Source organism: Lissotriton helveticus, chromosome 7 (assembly GCF_964261635.1).
Source record: "Lissotriton helveticus chromosome 7, aLisHel1.1, whole genome shotgun sequence".
NCBI lineage: Eukaryota > Metazoa > Chordata > Amphibia > Caudata > Salamandridae > Lissotriton > Lissotriton helveticus.
The window spans coordinates 1,135,719,112-1,135,738,821 of record NC_136068.1 but is presented as its reverse complement, the minus strand read 5'-3'; positions in this window follow the sequence as shown (position 1 = coordinate 1,135,738,821).

The following is a 19,710-nucleotide window of genomic DNA, read 5'->3' as shown; positions in this document are numbered from 1 at the left end:
CCCAGTTCCAGGCGAGTTTAATATGGTTTTATATTCCGTACGCGTAAGGAGAGTGACCGAGTATCTAGTCACCCTGCCGAATATGAAAGAAGACCTAGACAGGATATATCGTTTCATCCGTACAGGGGATGACCCACAAAGTATTAGTGATGCCATGTCTCAAAGGAAAGCCGAGATTCAGCGCATGATATTAAAGTTCTTAATTAACTGTCTAATAAGAGAACAAGATTACCCGTCTAAAGACCCGGAAGAAATGAAAACTCTAACAAAGTGGAGTGATAATATAGCCGAAGGAAAGCACAATACCATTGGTGCCATGGAAAGTATGTACAAGAAAATCCGTAGAGAAATAATAAAGATACACGAACAGCGTAAAGCAGCACAAGTAAGCGAGAAAGAAAGTATCTCTGATCCTGAAGAGGAAGACGATGAGAATACTGCCAGAATAGCGTATGTAGGAAAACCCAGATTTCCAGATCGCCATTTACGTCTAGAACCCAAGTCTATTTTCCATCATCCAGCACCAGAACAAGGTTCCCTAGAACAAGTATTTCAAGCTACCGATCACATTCTGAAATCACGAATCGGTTATAGTGAGTTAAGTACTATGCATGAACAAGAAATAGTTCGGTCAGCAGTCCGATGGATTACTGATTCTACCACTTTTCCAGACGAAATAGTGGCACAAATGTTTCTGAAAATGCCCCCAGCCGAGCAGCGACTGGTGGGTATGTATATGATTCAGCACCTCATTACTCTGTATGAGGGTCAACATTCTGATCCAGGCCCGTTACATGATATCCTGAACGAGTTACTCCAGTACAAATGGAGAGGTCTAGGTACCGATTTAATTAGTGTCATTCTAGAACAGCGCCACAAATATAGAACATTCTTAAACCCGCATTTTGTTCATGTCTCACCCCCAGAAAGTAAATCATTCTACATAGACAGACAGAATCCGTTACGAGAAGTCCACCCAGTCAGAGGAGCGGGTGGCGAAATGCAGCGAGTGTTTGTATACACTCCGATCACAAAGATGGAACTCCTCGAAATGAAGAAATTAATTCCCTGTCATGACAAAGATCCAGCAGGGTTCCATAGAGAATTAAAAGACATGCTCCGTATGGGAGAATACACTTACCCAGATATCATTAAAATGTTAAAGGTTCTGCTACCCGCAGGGGTGTATGAAAAGCTCAAGGAAAAAGAATGGGAGGTGGGAGAGAAAAAGATCGATTGGGCAGTCCTAGAAGCTGAAGATAAGATACGAGTACCAGGTACTGGTCTTGGAGAGAAATGTAAAGAATTACCAGAATTATTGATTCAAGTTTTACCCAGATTATTAACAACGAAAAAGGAAGACTGGGATGCAATCTCAGCCTGTAAACAGAAACAAGATGAAGATATTAGTGATTTTTATTCTAGGTTTGAGAAGTGCTTTAGTATCAACAGTGGCCTCAAGACAAGTAGTGAGTCATATCCTCACCTTTTCGTTACTAAATTAGTCGAGAATTCAAGTCCACCAATTAAAAACCGAGTTCTGAAAGTCGAAAGTACCTGGCAAGCAAATACTCCGTCCCAGATGCTCCAGATGCTCCAGTATCACCAGAATAGAATCAGGGAAGAGCAAGAACACGAGAGAAAACGTATGAAAGACACGAAAATGAAAGTGCTAGTTGCACAATCTGTTCCTCAAGACAGTCAGAAGAGGGGTCCGAATCAAGCCAGTCATTCTGCAGCACCCGTTAAAGGGAACTGCAATTATTGTAAACAACCAGGTCATTTCATAAATGAGTGTGCAGTTCTGAAACATAACATAGCTACTGGTAAGACTAAAGAAAGACCATGTCCGCCTAGACAAGAACAAGTTTCACAGACTCCTCAGTCACAGAATGCACCACAGACAGTTACAGCACCGCAGCCTATTGCTGCAACCCAGCATGTTACATCACAGATGTACCAGTATGCACAGTCTGAGTATCCAGAGTACCAGCCATATTCATGAAACAGCCTAGAGAGGGAGGTAGGCTTGCCTCTCATCGAGATACCTGTAGATCAAGAGGGTCCCTATGTTCACAGTCAAGTATTAGGGAAAGACAGAAAGTTTTTGATTGATACAGGGGCAAGTAGGACCACAATTAGTCACGCCGAAGTTCCAGGGGCTCCGCTCTCAGGCTCAAGAAATGTTTCCCTTGGATTTTCAGGAAAGCCTATCGTTAATGAGATTTCAAAGCCAGTCACTCTAGAAGTAGGTCCATTGTCCCGCACTACTGATCTGTTACTTACTAAGTCATGTCCAGAAAATCTATTAGGCATTAGAACACTGAAAGAGTTAGGTGCAGTTATATGTTGTTCCCCAGAGGGAATACGTTTGTTCCTACGTGACTTTAAGGGTCACTATGTATTACGAGATTTTGATTCAAGACTGTCTGATGTTCCGCAGCATTTATGGGCGCAAGGTCCAACTGATGTAGGTTACATGCAAATCACACCCCATCGTGTGACCCTGAAACCAGGTGTAGTGTTACCACGAATCAGGCAGTATAGATTGCCACCTGAGGCTGTAGCAGCCTTATCCAAAATTATTGACGAGCTCATGGCTCAAGGAGTAGTTGTAGAAACTGACTCCAATGTATGTAACTCTCCGATCATTCCAGTCATGAAACGTACTGATCCAAATGCACCCCCAGTATATCGATTAGTGATTGATTTACGAGAACTTAACAAATGTATTATTCCTCAGTACCCAGTTGTCCCAGACATCTCTTCCCTATTGACAGCCATTGATTCCGAAGCCACGTTCTTCACTGTCATAGACCTCAAGAATGCATTTTTTAGTGTTCCCATCCATCCAGACAGCCAGTTTCTTTTCGGATTTTGTTTAAATGGAAGGAGCTATATGTTTACACGAGCTCCTCAAGGTTTCACAGAAAGTCCTAGTATTTACAGTCAAGCACTTAAGAGACAACTAGACAATATTCACATGCCAACTGACACTGCCCTGCTCCAGTATGTCGATGATCTACTGATCACAGCCCGTTCTGAACGTGACTGCGTGCGAGCGTCACTGACGGTTCTGTATTTCCTAGCCGAGATGGGGCACAAGGTGTCCCCTTCGAAGCTTCAATTCTGTGTCCAGCAAGTGGTCTACTTAGGACACTTACTGTCCAAGAGGGGTAGGCAGTTGACACCAGACCGTATCCAGTTGATAGCGAGTCTTCCTCAGCCCAGAACCCAGAAGGAGGTACGTGCCTTTATCGGCCTTACTTCTTATTGTAGACAATGGATTCCCCAGTATGCATTTCTAGCCAAGCCACTGATACAGTTAACGACACAGGAGGCAGCCGTATCGACTGTTCTCCCTTGGACATCTGAACATACACTTAGTTTCAACGAGTTAAAGAAAGCTTTATGTCAAGCTCCAGTTCTAGCGACACCGAACTACAGTAAGCCTTTTACACTTTTCGTCACTGAACGCGAAGGTACAGCATTATCTGTTCTCACACAAGATCAAGCAGGACAATACAAGCCTTGTGCTTATTTTTCGAGCACACTAGATCCAGTCGCCCAGGCTCTGCCTGCGTGCCTCAAGTCAGTTGCAGCCACAGCACTAGCTATCAGACAAAGTGATTCCATAGTCTTAGGACACTCCTTGACAGTACAAGTCCCACACTCCGTGGAAGTTCTTTTAAACCGAACACAAACACAGCACTTGACAATTGCACGTTTAACAGGTTATGAATTGACACTGTTTCAGCCACACATAGAAATTAGACGCTGCAACATCCTGAATCCTGCTACACTGTTACCATCAGTTAGTTCAAATCCTGCCGCACACGACTGTGTGGAAGTAGTCAACATTACGACAAAGCCAAGACAAGACCTGACAGACATTCCGTTACCAGATCCTGACCTGACACTTTATGTGGATGGTTCATGTATGAGGACTAGTACAGGAGAACTAGTAGCCGCGTATGCAGTGACTACTGACACCGAAGTTATTGAGACACACCGTATTGATACCCTGTCCGCTCAAGCAGCAGAGCTAGTTGCTCTGACACAAGCCTGTATACACGCCAAGAACCTGAAAGTTAATGTTTACACAGATTCACGTTACGCATTTGGAGTTGTACACGACTTTGGAGTGCTCTGGCAGGAGAGAGGTTTCATGACTTCTCATGGAACCAAGATTCAGCATGGTCTCCTTATTCAAGCTCTGTTAGATGCCATACACTTACCGACATCTATCGCTATCATGAAATGCAAAGCACATACGAAAGTTACTGACATTATTTCTCAAGGTAATGATCTAGCAGATCGCACAGCCAAGCTTACAGCACAGACTCCAGACATTCCAGTTAACATGACACATACTCCAGATCCGACTACATGTATGACCGTTAAGGACCCTACTCAAGATGTCATAGATATCCAGTTACATGCTACTCCCGATGAAATCAAGAAATGGTCTGAACAAGGAGGGGTCCAGACAGATCAAGGATGGGTGACGAAGGGAAGAACCACATGGTTTCTCCCCGACTCTATGGTTCAAGTTATCATTAATACCGCACATAGTCCAGCACACTTAGGAGAAAAAGCAATGTTAGACAGTATCCAGAACATTTGGTTCAACAAGCATTTACGAGCTGCAGCCAAGCAGAAAGTCCGTACCTGTATGATATGTTGTCAGTTTAATCCAGGTAAAAGTGTCCCGGTGGAACAAGGGGGATTCCAGCCCCCTGACCACCCTTTTGAGGTCCTCCAGATGGATTATATTCAGATGGAGCGATGTCGAGGTTTCAAGTATGTTCTTGTAGTTGTATGCGCTTTGTCCAGATGGACGGAAGCATATCCAGTCCCAGATTACACAGCCGTGACCACTGCCAAGCAGTTGGTTCGTGAGTTTTCCCTCGATATGGACTCCCTAGAGTCGTATATTCTGATAACGGTCAGCCATTCTCATCTGAACTCATGAAGCACGTTTCCCTGTTGTTAGGGTACCAGTGGAAGTTTCATTGTGTACGCCATCCTGAAGCAGCCGGTCTAGTCGAGAGACATAATCAGACTCTGAAAATTCGAATTGCCAAAATATGTAAAGATAAGGGTGTGGACTGGCTAGTAGCTCTGCCAGTTGCTTTATTTTACATGCGCATGGTCGCACATTCCAGATCAGGTCTGTCCCCGTATGAGGTCGTTTTCGGCTGCCCCCCTAACATGTGGGGTACTCCTAGACCCCGAAGTATTACTGATGTTTCATGTAATATGCTGACAGATTACCTAGCTTCCTTGATGTCTGCCCTCAACTCATGTCGTTCACAGGTTGCCGCCGCATTTCCAGACAATACCGAGGTGGCACCGCATGAGATCGTTCCAGGTTCGATGGTGCTCGTCCGGAACTTTGACAGATCAAGTCCGCTGGAGCCTCGTTGGAAAGAGCCCCGTCAGGTCCTCCTCACCACCCGTACAGCTGTGAAATTGGAAGGACGCCGCGGCTGGGTGCACCTTTCGCACGTCAAGAAATTCTACGGATTAAAGCCGGTCTTTAAAAACATTTCCCAGGATATCAAGACTTGTCAAAACATTGTTCCTAAGGACTGTCCCGCAAATGACATTGATACAACCCCTCCCTTGGTAGAGAAAACTCCGCAGCAGGAGTATAAACAAAAACTACGGTCTAGTAAAATAAGTCAGTCAGTTTGATTGTCTAAGTCCTCCCCTAGGTGAAACGGTTAGACTGTTTCTGACATGTATAAAATAGACCCCCATAGTGAGAGAGTTAGTCAAAACTCAAACCGATGTATCGTTTTTCTAAGTTTCATATTATTTCTCAGCATAATGATTTCCTGCACTAGTTACGCATTTTTCCTGTGTTTTCCAGTTCCTCATGTAAATAAGCCTTCTAATGTTACAGTAGAACACACGTTTAGTGATCTGCCTCCTCACGAATATTCATACCGCCTCGCTATGCGTAACAATACATTTATCCGCATGTTACATTATTCACACCAGACCAGCAATGCCACTAATTGTTGGGTGTGTGGTCGACTCCCCCCTTTCCAGACACCGAAGGGAGTTCTGCCACTTTTTCCTTATCCATTTTCACATAATGGTTCGTGTGGAGCATGGTCCACGTTAACGTCATCCTTAACAGATATGTCTTTTCTTAACAGCACATGTTTCCCAGACAAGCAAGGTTTCCCCCACAGAACAGGTTTAGATCTAGAAAATGAAGTGTATAATTTAGGTAACTATTCTTCGAATTTCATGGTCCTGAATGTTCAGTCTGATACTACTCCAGACTCACCTGCTATTTCAGTATTACCAGTCAAAGGCGAATTATGTGTCCGAAATAATGGTTCTGTACACGTAGGACATAGTGATTGTACTACTATTATCAAGTATAGTGACAGTGGGAAATCTATTTTTAAAGCTTCACGTCATTCTTATTTTGTTTGTGGTCAAACTGCATATGTTCGTCTGCCCCTCGATTGGGAGGGAACCTGTTACATTGCCTTCCTACTGCCACCTGTTTTCCTAGCCCCACCTGACTACCATAGGAATTCCTTCCTAGTACATACTAGACACAAGAGAAACCTCCCGATTGTCGATTATACTGAAACTGCTGCAGAGCAATTCATTGATATTGATAAAGGTGTGTTCCCTTATTTAGGTACAGTTGTAAATAGTAAGCTAATCCGTAGGTTAACAAGAACCCTTGAAGCTGTAGTAGATGAGACTGCCTCCGCTCTAGGTAACTTAACCGAAGAGCAATCCTTTATGAGAATTGTTGTGCTCCAGAATCGTCTCGTCCTTGACGTCATACTGGCCGATAGGGGCGGGGCCTGTAGAGTCATCGGATCCAGTTGTTGCATTTTCATTCCAAATAACGCGCCGTCTGTTTATTTAGCTATAACCAGACTCCATAAAATAGCCCATCTATTACACCAAGATCCAGGCACCTGGACATGGTCCGGTTGGTTCTGGAATATAATTTCCGCCTGGGGATGGAAAGTCCTGTCCTTTCTAGGTATCGCAGTAGCGATCATATTCAGCTGCTGTCTCTGTATACAATGTGGCCCTGCGATTTGCGGCATGTGTGCTACCTCTTGTATTCCTAGTCCCAAGCCCCGTTCTAAATCCCGTTCCAAGACAATTCGAGATGAACAAATGGTACTGTATGAAATGATAGATGGTATCATGAATATTGATGTTTCCTGATGGAAACGTAGTGACAAGGAGGGAATGTGGAAAAGTAAATTTTGTCATGTTCTGTGTCCCTACGTGTCATCCATCATATGTTATGTGTGCATGACCAATATGCATATGTTATTCCCCATGTCCGATTCAAGACGCAATTACAGTTGTGTCCACCTCTGGTATGTCATTTTCCAGTCCCCGTGAATACTACGAGTATCAGGCCTATGTAAAGTTATGTTGCCACGTTTCTCAGTGTGCACGTTATTCTATTATAAAGTCCCCGTTTCTAGGCCTCAAAAGGGCCCGGACATCAGATTCAGCTCCTGTCTCCTGAAGCCTCGCTGAGGAGTGATCCAGCCCCCACCTGTATCCTCGACCTTTCACTTACTTCCTGCCTCGCAGTGCCCGGTGCAGCTTGGCTCTGCCTCTGAGTCTGCCAAGACTATGTTATGATTCCAGTTATCAGTTTAGTCCTCCTTCTCTGCATTCCTAAGCTACTGAACTGCATCAATAGTTTCCGTCATTGTCTAGCCTATGCGGCTCCATATTAAGAGAAATACTGTATTTAATGGTCATTTAATATTCTTCATCACGCACTACATGTAGAATAAATGCATGCTCTAGTCTTAGAGTCAATTAGCTTTTCCCCTCATGACTTCTAGTTTATATCAACATGTTCCCTAAACATCAGATACTAGATAGGGTTTAGGTACATGTCGCTCCGACCCTCCAGACTTTAGTCTCTGCTCCTAGCACAGAGTTCATAGCCCCCAGCTTCTCCTCGTGATACGTCATTGCCAGTTTGCGCGCACCATCAGGTTAGAGGTCCCGGCTCCTTAGGTAGCCCCCTCCTATGTTTCCGCCCATTCATGACATATTCTGCTACGTTCGCATCACATGTCTGAGTTACGCCTTCTTTATCCCTTATCTTTCGCGACTGCTACGCGTCACGCCTTCTGCTCCACCCACTGCTACGCCTACTGCAATGTAATGCTATGTGTTTGCGCTATGTATATATGCTCATGTATTGTTATTAAAAGCCAGCGCGCTCATCCCAGCCCCAGCAGCTGCTGGGCCCTGTCATCCTAATCCTATGCAGGTTGTCCTGTTCCTGTCCTTATGCTGTATTAAACCTACAAAACTCCTACTACCTCGAATCTTGACTCTTATTTATTGAGCTATCTGTTATGATATATGTCTAGTCAAAAATAGGGTATTATTTATTTATTTACCACACCGTGAGGCGAGCCAAGATGACGGTGCCCACAGAGAGGTGACCGCTATTGCTTGGCTGCGGCGGACCGTACCTGTGGGTGCCACCTCCTTCCACCCCTCCATGAGGCTTGGGCTGGCCATGGAGACTCCCTCTTGTTTGGGGCTGCCTGGACGGTGAGGAGGAAGCTGATCACAGCTATGGGGCGAGATAAGATGGCGGCGCCCGCTGGTGTATGACGGAGCCAAGAATATTGCCGACCGGTGGCTCCGCCTGGGATAAGGCGGCCTGTGAGTGCAGATATTCCTATCTCTCTTGCCTTGCAGCAGGAGTTGACTGAGGCTGGCAAAGCCTCCTGGAGGCTGCACAGGTGACTGTGAGGTGAAAGAAAATGGCGGTGCCTGCCCTGGAGTAAAGCGGCTACAGGCAAGGTGGCAACAGCGGCACTAACCGGGCTGTGGCCGTCTGTGCTCGGGAGTCTAGCCCCCTCCTTCCCACCGCAAGACTGAGACAGCATGCAGGGGAACACCCCTGCAGCAGCGCCAAAGGAGCTGAGCAGAGGCTACTACAGTGTGACTGGGACCACTGGGGACGGGCCCGAGCACGGAGCACAGTGCTGACCTGAGACACCAGAGCAGGCAACCTGACTTGAGCAGGCACGTCCCACAAGGCCCCCACGTGAGGTGTGCGAGTTGTGAAGGAGCCTGAGGAGAACAGCGGGGCAGAGACTGGCAGGTGAGCAGAGGGTGAACCTAGTAGGCCCCCCTCTTTGGCAGGCAGGATAGGCGGGGATCAAGCCTGAGGTCCTAAGGGGACTCTGGAGGAGAAGAGCAGCCACGTGAAGCTGGACACTCATGGCATCGTGGGCGTCTTGGCATGCATGATGAGGCACTTGGCATAGCCTGCAGCTCATTATGCCCATGGATCCCCGACGACCCTACAACAGAGGCCCTTAGCACAGTGCCCCCAAAATAGTACGCAGAGACAGTAGATCGAGGCCTGGGAGCAGACGGTCACCCATGAAATAAGTCTGCTAGGCTTGAACATACTACGGTTATGCGTCCCCTACTTGGCCCTGCGGAGACACCAGGAAGCATACCGAGGACAAGGGACACACCTGCGGGCCGAGTGCACAGCAGTGAAAATCGAGACACAGGCAGCTGTAGCTGACCGGAGGGCAAGGGGGACATGCACTGGATCGCAGAGGAACCACCAGGAGAGCAGGCCCCGCAAACGGCGGAGATCCCCAGAGGCTTACCAGCAGTACACGTAGCACCAGAAGCGCTTGTGACAAAGAAGGTGTCATGGGAAAGATCTCTAAGAAGAAGAAATTAATTGGGCTTCATGTGGAAAGCGACCAAACGAATAAGAGCATCATGGGGCCATCTTGTAGCACATTCACACAATTACCAGCGTTTTCATACAAGAAAAGAGTGAACCAATACCAGAAAGAAATTATATGGATAAAAATTTGTAATGAACATTACAGTAACCATCTGGAGGAGCACCTAACAGCACACTGATATTAAGGGGAATATTTACTATGAACACAGTAACACAATGGTGAGTAACTACCTGTATTTTAGCACAAATAGCGGATACTATTACAAGATTGAAGGGAACTAGTCACATATCGATACAAAGAAAGCACGTCTCAGAAGGAATAGCAACTTCCCAAATTTCCCATCCTTCGCTACTCTTAGACTTCTTGTTTTAACCTTGGTTGCTAATTTATGGAAAATATGATAGAATATACATTGAAAAGATTGATGATGGCAAATGAGAATAAACAGTGCATTGTTGCGTGCATGTACAAATGTCAATACAAATATGTTATTTTTTTAAAAGAAAGCTCTGCTCAGATTACAAAATGTACCTTTTAATCCAAATAATTTTTAGCTTATGGAAATGGTAACAAACCTGTATCCAATTTTTTTTACAGACTGAGGACCTCATTTACAAGAAACTGACGCATCAGAATTGATATGTCAGTTTCTTGCGCCTTCTCCAAACGTCCTTGCGACATCAAAGATGCGCCGTATTTACAATACAGGGTTCCATGGCACAAGGGTTAACAGATGTGTAAGAAATTCTGACACATCTGTTGGTGCAAAAGTGATGCATTGATGGAGTTGGTTGTAAAACTGACGCAACTCCAGCAATGCTTCTGAATACTTAGGCAAGTCCCATTATAAAAGCCCTGCATCATTCTTTACTCCTGATCTGAGCAGGCATAAGGATTTTGAAGCAGTGAAGTCACAGAGTGACCCAGTGTAATGTTGTAAATTTCACTGCACCAGTTCTATGTGGCTTTTTTCATGGGAATGCCTACCCTGCATACATTATACCTGGTGCAGGTATAATGTGATGCAAGAATCTACAAACGGACGCATTGGACCCAATGAGTCAGTTTCACGATATGGCACAGTGTCAATCAATCAATGAATCAATCAATCAGGGAATTGCTACTCACCAGTGAGGGGCGCAGGGCACTGAGGGGGGTGGTCCGCAGATCTGTTTAGCCTAAGAGCCAGGTATTGAGGGTCTTCCTGAAAGTGTTCAGGGATGGGGCCCGTCTGATGTTTGTCTGTTGCTCGTTCCAGGTCTTGGCTGCAATGTGAGAGAAGGATCTTCTGCCTGCTCTGGGTCTGTGGATGCGCTGGGTTTCAAACAGTGCGAGGTTGGGAGATCGGTTTCTTTTGGGTATGTGGAAGTTGATTCTGTTGTTGAGGTATTTGGGTCAGTGTGGCACAATGATAGCACTGCTGCTGCATCACAAAAAAGTAACACAGCAGCAGGGTAAGAGGCTTGTAAATGAGGCCTGATTTTGTAATTAATCTTTATTTAGATCTTAGGCATGTACGCATTTAAAAAAAACTGTATATGTTCAACCTATGTGTTTCATTTGGCTTTTCCTACCGTTTTCTCAAAATTGTATCAAACAATCATTTTAAAACACACCTTAAACAGAACGAATTGCGAGTGACATACTCATTATAGTTAGTAGAATATATACATTTCAAGATATTCAATATAATTAATAAACTATTTATGTGTCAAGACGCTCCTTCAATTTCCTGTACTCATTACTTTTTATTCAATGGGTCATGGTTTAACACGATGTACTTGGAGCAATCTATCGATAAGAAAACATTTCTACCCAAATTAATAGAATTGCATACTCAGAATAAAAGTAATCAAGTTATCACTCCTCAAAAAATTGTTCATAATTTATATATGCTCCCACATCCATAACCTTTAGATTCACATGTAGCGTTACATTGTTGAAAAAAATAGACCAGCTTTTTACTCAATTTTCATCATATAAGACTTGAATATCAATAAATATTCCTTAAACTAAAGAAACAGACCCCTCGTTTATTAGATTTTTTTGTATCAATTATTATTTTCTCCTGTGGACCACAACAAGAACCCTTTTTATACCAATAAACATATTTGTTGACAGGCTGCTCAGAACACATTAGAGAGCTTTACTTCAAAACTAAAAACGCATCAGTTCTTAATAAGTATCTGTAAAGAATTTACCTCTGTAAAGTTTGCAACAGAATGAATGACAGTGTTTCAAATCTCTACCTTATTTACTAGCAGGTTTAACTTGTTCAAAAGGTTATGAGGACATCCTTGAGATGGCTTTAAAAAAATTGTGAACACCATTTGTTTTGAAAAGCATTAGTAAAGGTTTATTACAATACAATACAATTAGAGACCCAAATACAAGGATCTGCCCTCCTGAAGAAAGTGACCCTTAGGGGACACCTGTGTTACTTAAAACCACCTGCTATGCCTTCCCAAGATTAAAGAGTTGGTCAGACAGTAGAGAATACAAACTTACATCTTTATTAGCAATGCCCTGCAGAGGAGTACATCATGACCTGCACCCTAAGATGTCTGCTGAGAGACTGGCCCCACAACAGTCTATAGTGGATAATCATTCTTCCAGAGAAACCTCCAACAATACCCTAATGGAAAACTACTGGCCTGGGCCGAATATAAACAAAGAGGCACGGTAGGATGAGCTAACACCTGCCAGATGGGTACATACTATCAGGGATCCAGGGCCACAGTGCTGGGTCTCAGTTTCTCCTAACTTGAGAGCAGAAACTACACATTCAGATAGGTATGCGAGGGCGAATGGCCTATTCATTAGTAAGTCGAGAAACAGCCTTGAACAGAAGAGAAAATAATAACGAAATGCAGTGTTCTGCTGAGGCAAGCAGTATGAGCAATAAGACCTAGCTCAAGCTCAGTCATAGCAGCCTGTTAGGGATTACGAAATGCAAAATGGAGTGACACTCGCTAACTGAAGCTTGCACATTACGGGGATAACTCAGTGGGTTGCATAACGTGAGTAGAAATTGAAGAACTGTAATTTTCGTTCTCAGGGAATACTTACTAATATAACAAAGAACTTGGCACAGAAGCTGTAATATGAAAAAGACATCTTTATTAAACTTAACATAGTGAGGCCACGTCACACAGAAGCCATAGCAACTGATTGAGGTAGTCTGAGGAATACAGAGGACAGAGGCCTTTTATATGTTTTAGGGTTACATTACTCAACACATAAGTAAGGGGCAGTCCTAGCTTTTGCAAGCATGCAAAAACAAATCCAACATTCCTTCCTTACAGTTTGACCATTCACATGTTTCCACGACAAAAGCAGGATCATGATGACAAGCCCATTTTTCACTTTGTCCAGCCCTTCATCAATCATTGGTTAAACTTAACATTTTTCATCAGACAGGTCGATCGGACCCATAATAAAACCGGGCACAGCCCCATCGTAAATAGGCCATAAAGAAAGGAGCAGAGACAGGTGTGAGTAAGATAAGACATAGTTGTATGCAATAAAGGTTTATGATGTCCTGTGCCTTGACGCTTAATCTTGTTCAGCTACTGGGAAAGGAACTGGCTCAGCAGGTTTGGCTTCGGGCAATGGAGTCAGCTTGCCCAGGTCACACAGAAGTCAGCTAAAGGTGTACGTGTACCAAGGACCCAGTAGGCCTTAGTCATTAGCCTATGTGAGGGCAACCACAAAATGGCTGCCGTACACAAAATGGAACCCGGGGGTTCAGAACGGAATCCCTGATTTCATGGTGATCTCGCCACTCGAATATGACGAAAATGCTCGTATATCTTACACTTGCCATTTTCGGTCTAATGTTACCAAAATCGTCATGAAACAACGACTTTTATGAAGCGGGTTCAGAATTTAAAGTACCACAAAATGGCATCTATTTAGCTGCGCACTGCTAACCTAATATAGCATGAAAAGAGTGCATTGCAGGAATGGGAATTTCAAACCTAACACTCCTTTGGCCCACCTCACAGTTAGGGTAACTTCCCTAATGATACTGCCATTTGCAGGTGAAACCACAGAGACCATTTTATTTGTACTCTCTACAAATGCACCAACATAAAGCACGTGGTTGGGCATCGAAGATTATGGGCTACATGTACTAAACCATTCTGTGGTTGGAAAGTCTGTGATTTAGAAAGTCGCAGGTTTTACTAACGAAAAAAGATGTTGGGTCTTATACTGAACTGTTTTTGTGAATGGAAAGACTCTTTTAGGCTCGCAGGAATTTTCTCAATCAGGAGAGGTGTGAAAGGGACAGTCCCTGCTGAGATTTTCACTTGTATATATCAATAGTTTATGACCACAGTTAAAGTCAGAGACCATTGAGAATCAAGTGGGGAAGTAAATGATTTTGTAAATGGGAAGCTGTCTTTTAGGGACTGTTGGTTAGCTTCCCCTTCGGTGGCATGACAGGAATTCTCGGAGGGTGGAAGCAGTGGTTTATGAGAGACTACGCAAATCTCACCCCTCTGTGTGTTTTCAAGAGAGAAAGATTTTTTTAAAGCAACACCTGGCGCTTTAATAGACATATGCTACTTTAAAAATGCATCTTCCCTCTGGAATTTTTTTTGCAAGGATCGTGGTATGCAGCTAGTTTTCTACCTCTCTACGAATGGGCATTTTGAGGTGCCACCTATTAGTAAATAGCTACAAACGATTGGAAAACCTGTAATAACGATAGTTAGACATTCTGAAAATGCCAATATGCCTTAATGCTGATCGTGAGTGGGTGAAAAATCCGGTTGGACAGGTGACGGTGTTTAAAATCAACTTTGCTTTTAAATTATGCCAACGTAAACAATCGCAGCACTCCTTTTACGAATTCAACGACATTTTCATAATAAAACAAGCACAGCCCATACCGGAGGGAAAAAGTGATCTTTCTGTTAAAATGCAAAAGAGCTTGCAGGGTCAGAAAATTGCAAATGACGATGCCATGAGCATTTTTCTTATAGATTGTATATGGTAAATGTGTTTAAAAAGAAAAACCACACAAAGCGCAAACATTTCATTTTCATAACCTGTTTTCGTGATTATGTATTAGTTTGCCCTCTATCATCTAAAGCTTTCAAGGCACATAGTAAGTTAAGATAAATGTATTTGATTATTATTTGTAGAAGAGTAGTAGCCCTTTTTAAGAGTCATACTTGTCAGCCTCTAAGGCCCATGTCACATAGGTTTTCTTTCTTCGTGGACGTGTAATTCTGAATCAGTCACAAATGAATTTTACCCTCAATTCAGCAATTCCAGTGATATGAAAATTAATGTACAGTTGTACGTCTTTCCTGAGTATATTTTAGCAGCAAACCCCCAGTAAAATCATCACATAGAAAACTAATTGGAAAAAATATATAAATTAGAAGGCCAGAGTGGTGGCAGTGCAACAACTACTCATTCGATCTTCACAGGAAGTGGCATCCCTGGAATTTCCATTATCTATTTGCACAGCAAGTGATACTACTAGTCTCCCTACCATTTGGTCTTGAAAAGAAGAAGCCAACCAAGAAGACTTCATTTTCATAATTCATCTGCAGAAGAATTGACCACTGGATTTCCTATCATTAATCTGCAGGAAGTGACATCACTGGATGTCCCATATTCCGGCTGCACGGGAAGTGACATTATTATTAATATTATCATATACTATTTGTAAGGCACAACAAATCATCCATGGGGGGATCTCCCATCACAGGTTTCCAGTCAAAACCAGTCAAACCCATCATTAAAAAAAGAAGCCAAGCGCAAGGTCTTCATTGTCCATCATTCCTTCACTCATCTGCACAGGAATTAACGTCACTGGATGTCCATCATCCATTTGTACAGAAAGTGACATCAAAGGATTTCCCATCATCCATCTGCACAGGAAGTGACATCACTGGTTTCCCAGCAAAACTGTCTTTGAAAGACAAAGCCAAGCCGGATTTAAGTTCCTATTACCCATCTGCACAGTAAGTGACATCACTTGCTGCCTTCTCCCTACTTCAATCAACTCTTAAGGGCATCCTTAGCAAAGGGGGGGGAGACAGACAAGGCTGTTTTCTGTTTGGGCCAGGAACAGCATTGGGCCAGAATCTCTGTTCCAGCGAAACTTCCTAGGTACAATAAAATCACATCGAGCACTCAGCACCCATTTCGCTATTCCCCACAATAACACCCAGATGTAAATAACCCAGACACTCACAAAGCAATAACCCAACACGTAGACCCAACCTCTTAAACATCCCACTAACTAAAATACACACTCAAACTACAGAACGCATGTTCCAACTCCTGCTCACTAATGCTCGCTGTTAATAATTGCACGCAGCAGACATCGCAGACCTCATCTCCTTTTATATGCTTGACACCTTCTACATTACAGAAATATCGTTTACACCCACATCTTCACAGATGTACTTCTTCCCACAGGCTACAGCATCTATCATATTGATCGCACACATAAGAAGCGAAGAGGCCTGCTGTAATCCTTAAACCTTTAATGTCCTGCACCCTAGACAAGCAAATAACACTCAATTACATAGAGCTGCCTACATGCTATTTCTCTTTGCAACACAGACTGCTACTTTGTATTTCATGTAAAGGTCTCTCGAGCAGATCAAGGACACATTTATTAATTTCTCGGACCTCCTCACCATTTTGTCTATTATGCCCACAGCACCCCCTTGGGTGACTTCAACCTCTCAGACAAAGCAAACTCCAAAAACAAAAGTGACACTATCTTCAACCTCATTGATACATTCACATTGGTACAGCAGGTCAAATAATTAACACACTCCAAAGGCCACATACTTAACCATGTCTTCTCAACATCAACGAAAATCCAATTTAAACCACACTTACCCATGGCCCGGCTGCCCACCTTGCACTTCTAGCTCCTATTGCAGCATCATACTAGCAAACCAAGATCAGCAATAATGAAAAGGCCAAACCTTTAAATACTTCACAGACTTTTCCATAGAAAACCTTGTGCTTGAACTCATCTCTCAACCTATCTAGGCATTTTCCAAAGTCTACACTCTTCTAAACACCTTCAGCAATTTTTTGGAAACCTATGTGAACATCCAAGCCCTCATTGCAACATGCAAGTGCAAGCCAAAGCCTTCAGCACGCTAAGAATAGGTGGAAGGATCACTAAGAATCTTATCTTATCTTAGTAGGAATTTATAAAGCGCACAGTCACCCAGAGGTTTCATGGCACTAGTCAAGCAGAAGTCACACCAGAGGGGAGTTACCAAGAGCTTGCTCATACAGCCAGGTTTTGAGCATTCTTCTGAACGCCAGAAGATTGTTGCTCATCCGGATTGGTAGTGGTAAAGAATTAAAAAATCTAGGGGCGAGATTAGAGAAACTACACCCTCCCTGGCGTCTGAGCTTGAAGGTAGGGATAGACAAGAGCTGGAGATGGGCGGACCGAAGATTGCGGAGAGGTGCATGCCTAACTATTCGGCTGCTGATATATTTGGGGCTACTGCCATGCAGGGCTTTGAAGATTATACACCCTGACTTAAAGGCAATGCGTTGGGCAATAGGAAGCCAATGAAGTTTGTCCAACATAGGTCTAGCCGATAGCCATCTGGGTTGCTTTTGAATTAACCTGGCGGCCTGATTTTGAACCAGTTGGAGACGCTTGAGTAGGCCAAGAGGAAGGCCGAGATAGATGGAATTGGAAAAGTCTAGGCGTGACAGAACCAGGGCAATCACAACCTGTATCAGAGCAGAGTGGGTGAGCAAATGGGCAAGTTTCCTGATCCTGCGTAGCTGACATAGGCAGGACGAAACCACTGCCCCCACTTGGCCTCTAAGGGAGAGGTCGGCGTTGATAATGACCCCTAGACTTTTTACCGATGAGGAAGGGGCAGGAGAGGGACCCAGTTCTGCCGGCCAATAGTGAGGGCCCCAGGAAAGTTCGCTCTTCCCGGGCAAGATTAGTTCAGTCTTGCCCGGGTTGAGTTTCAGATGGTTTCGGTCCATCCAGCTCTGAATGTGGAGCATAGTAGTTTGGAATTAAAGAATGGAGTCAGTAGAACTGTCCAGGGTAAAGACCAGTTGGAGATCATCCGCATAGTTGAAAGTGGTGACCTTCATGTTTTTTAAAGAATGAATCAGAGGCCGGAGATACAGATTGAAGAGGAGTGGTGAGATGGACGAGCCCTGTGGGACTCCTCAAGAGGTTGTGAGTTTAGGAGCAGTGAAGGGGGTGAGACGGACAGCTTGGGTTCTGCCCTCAAGGATGGATTTGATCCAGTTGTAAGCAGCGCCCAGGATGCCGGCCTGTTTGACACGGTCCAGCAAGATTTGGTGGTCGACCGTGTCAAAAGCGGCCGGCAGATCTAATAGCACTAACGCCTGGGCATCACCTTTGTCGGCATTGGCTCTCATAGTATCCAGCATAGCCAGAATTACAGCCTCAGTAGAGTGGGAAGCCTGCCTGATGTGGCACTAAGTATTCTGTCTGTTCTATGAAATTGGATAGGTTCTTAGTCACATGAGCCTCTAAGATCTTAGCCAAAAAAGGGAGAAGAGAGATGGGCCGATAAATAGAGATGTTCACAGGGTCAGGCCCCGGGTTTTTGGGTAGGGGGACAACTATAGCATTCTTAAAAGCAGAAGGGACCCTGCCCTGCGAGAGTGACTCATTAAGGAAGGGTAACACACTGTGAGGTAAGTAGGAAAGGACATCTCTCATGATGTGGTGGGGGCAGCAGTCACTAGGGGAGCTGGATTTGACACGAGTCAATAGATCCGAGAAAGTCAAAGGGCAGATGATGGGGAAATTATCCAAGGTGGAAACATTATTTATCGTGTTGTCCGGGGATTCTCTAAGCAATGTAGTGGGGATGCTGGCTTTGATGGTAGAAATCTTCTCCAGGAAGAAGTTGTTCAGGGAATCACATAGGTCTTGAGTGGGAGTTTGTTTGGGAAGGATCCTTTCGGAGGTACACAGGTCGTTAACTATTGAGAAAATTTCCTTTGACTTGTTCTGGGAGTCTAATATTCTTTGTGAGATGTAGGCTGCTTTGGCTCCCAGAATGGCAATTTTATATTCTTTACGGTTCAAAGAGAACTGGTGTTTGTCTTCCGGGGAGTATCGTGATCTCCATTTTCTTTCCTTTTTGCGGAGCTCAAGTTTCTATTTTTTTAGTTCAGCAGAGAACCATTTTTGGAAGTCAGAATGACGAGTGCGGGTGAACTTGATAAATGGGGCGTAAATATATCAGGCCGACTGCAGCCAAGAAGAGATATTGGCTTCCATAGAATTAACATCTGAGTTAAAAGTGGGTACTGACCTGGCCAGTGTGCCCGCAAAGGCTTGTTTATATAAGGCCCTCCACTTTCAAGTGACTCCATCCCCTGTGGTGATGTTCTTGGGCTTGGAAAGCATGACAACATTAAATTGTATTACGTGATGGTCCGATCATATGCAAGGAGAGATGGACAGTTCTGTCAGTGAGAGATTGATAGACCAGATTTGGTCCAATGCGTGGCCTTTAATGTGGGTGGCAGAATGAATGTGTTGAACAAAATTTTAATTTAAGAGTAAATCGAGTAACTCTGTGGCGTGAGGCCCTCCTAGGACATCATTGAGCCAATAGTTCAAGTCGCCTACGAGTAAGATATTGGTAAAATTCATGGCCAAGTTAGTCAGATGTTCACATAAGGAGATGGGAAAATTAGGCATGGGCTGGGGAGGCCGATAAAGCAGGACAAAAATAAGAATAGGGGATCCATCCACGGACAGGAAAAAGAAATAGAACTCCAGAGGACCTCTTGACACTGGAGTCTTTCCATATAACACTAAATACCTAATCAGTTCAGCCAAAACAAAGTACTATACAAACACCATCAATGAAGCTCCCAACAGAAGCAGACCACTATTCATGAGAATCAAAGTAGTGTATCAATCCCCTGCCAGACCCAC